Source organism: Xiphias gladius, unplaced genomic scaffold (genome assembly GCF_016859285.1).
Source record: "Xiphias gladius isolate SHS-SW01 ecotype Sanya breed wild unplaced genomic scaffold, ASM1685928v1 HiC_scaffold_1317, whole genome shotgun sequence".
In the NCBI taxonomy this organism is placed as follows: domain Eukaryota; kingdom Metazoa; phylum Chordata; class Actinopteri; order Istiophoriformes; family Xiphiidae; genus Xiphias; species Xiphias gladius.
In genome coordinates this window covers 1-2000 of record NW_024401631.1, presented here as the reverse complement: position 1 = coordinate 2000, position 2000 = coordinate 1, and the positions used below count along the sequence as shown (strand labels likewise).

Genomic DNA, 2000 nt, shown 5'->3' with positions numbered 1-2000 from the left:
CATGGCCACTTGGATAGAAGGCCTGAATTTGAAAAAAGATGGAGTCACTGGGTAACAGTGATCCTGGATGCCTTTTGCTCCATGTTTGACTATATCCAGTTTTGAATCTCTCCTCTGATACATCCAAGGACTCTTTGTAGCACATTCCAATCAATTGGATTTGGCTTCTCCAATGAAAACGCATACGGGGCTCATTGTCGTAGGGGCATTTCCGAGTCTCAGGCAGAGAGTTGCTCCATCACCTGTGTTTCCGTAGTGTAGTGGTTATCACGTTTGCCTCACACGCGAAAGGTCCCCAGTTCGAAACTGGGCGGAAACAGCTTCCTCCATTTGAGGCTTTCTCAAAGTGAAGTCAAACTGTGCTGACAGATAATGGTAGTGACTCGTAACATCTATATCTCCATTTGATATGTTTGGTTTTGAAGAGATAAAAACTGCTAAAACTTACAGGGCGTGTAGATATCACTGACAGTGATGAACTATTCCTTCAGCTAAGTATGAAGAGTTAGAGCAGACATGGCCACTTGGATAGAAGGCCTGAATTTCAAAAGAGATGGAGTCACTGGGTCACAGTGATCCTGGATGCCTTCTGCTCCATGTTTGTCGATATACAACTTTGAATCTCTCCTCTGATACCTCCAAGGACTCTTTCTAGCACATTTCTATCAATTGGATTTGGCTTCTCCAATGAAAACGCATACGAAGCTCACTGTCGTAGGGGCATTTCGCGGTCTCAGGCGCGGAGAGACTCCACCACCTCTGTTTCCGTAGTGTAGTGGTTATCACGTTCGCCTAACACGCGAAAGGTCCCTGGTTCGAAACCGGGCGGAAACAACTTTCTGCTATGTTTTTGTCAAAGAAAATGAAGTCAATCTGCGCTAACAGACAGCGGTTGTGACTCGTAATCTCTATAATTCTGTATGTTATGTTGGATTACAAGGAGCATCTTTGGAAGGCTGAATGAAGATAACTCACACACATTGAGTGTGAGTTATCTTCATTCAGCCTTCCTTCTAACTCACACTCAAAGTGTGTTTAGAGAGAGCGAGTTGCTGCCCCACGTGAAGGAGATTTAGCTTTGGTGAAGTCTCCGTCACAAATGATTCCAGTACAAGGGGGGAGACCCCCTGGCACAACCACTAAATTCCATAGGGATTCTCCAATAAGTCCCATATGACCTTGGCATGAAATCAAGGAGTCTTTTTGTAATCACTGACAGTGATGAACTATTCCTTCAGCTAAGTATGAAGAGTTACAGTAGACATGGCCACTTGGATAGAAGGCCTGAATTTCAAAAGAGATGGAGACACTGGGTCTCAGTGATCCTGGATGCCTTTTGCTCCATGTTTGACTATATCCCCGAAAGGTCCCCAGTTCGAAACTGGGCAAACAGCTTCCTCTGTTTGAGGTTTGCTCAAAGTGAAGTCAAACTGTACTGACAGATAATGGTAGTGACTCGTAACATCTATATCTCCATTTGATATTTTGGTTTTGAAGAGATAAAACTGCTAAAACTTACAGTGCGTGTAGATATCACTGACAGTAATTAACTATTCCTTCAGCTAAGTATGAAGAGTTAGAGTAGACATGGCCACTTGGATAGAAGGCCTGAATTTGAAAAAACAGAAATGAATGCGTATTAATATACAATATTACAAGTGAGGCAATGTCCTCGAGAAGGACCGGGGGGACAGTCCAGTACAAGGGGGGGAACCCCCTTGCAGAACCACTAAACTTTGCAGGGATTCTACAATATATCCTGCAGTGATTCATAACCTCTTTATCTCCACTTGATATGTTAAGGTACAGAGTGTTACCGGGGGAATAGTCCAGTACAAGGGGGAGACCCCCTGGCAGAACCACTACATTCTGTGATTGGGCTTTCTCAAAGTCAAGTCAAACTTTGCTGACAGACAGTGGTTTTGACTCATAACCTCTATATCTCCATTTGATATTTTGGGTTACAAAGAGATAAAGGCAGCAGTATCATAGATTCCGTG

General features: G+C 43.6%; 2 non-coding genes across 2 annotated transcripts; both read left to right on the top strand.

Moving 5' to 3' along the window:
- The first annotated feature begins 246 nt into the window (after positions 1-246).
- On the top strand, positions 247-319 carry trnav-cac. Its single transcript has one exon. It is a non-coding gene; the product is annotated as a tRNA-Val (tRNA).
- A 442-nt stretch (positions 320-761) lies between these two features.
- trnav-aac lies at positions 762-834 on the top strand. Its single transcript has one exon. It is a non-coding gene; the product is annotated as a tRNA-Val (tRNA).
- The last annotated feature ends 1166 nt before the right edge of the window (positions 835-2000 follow it).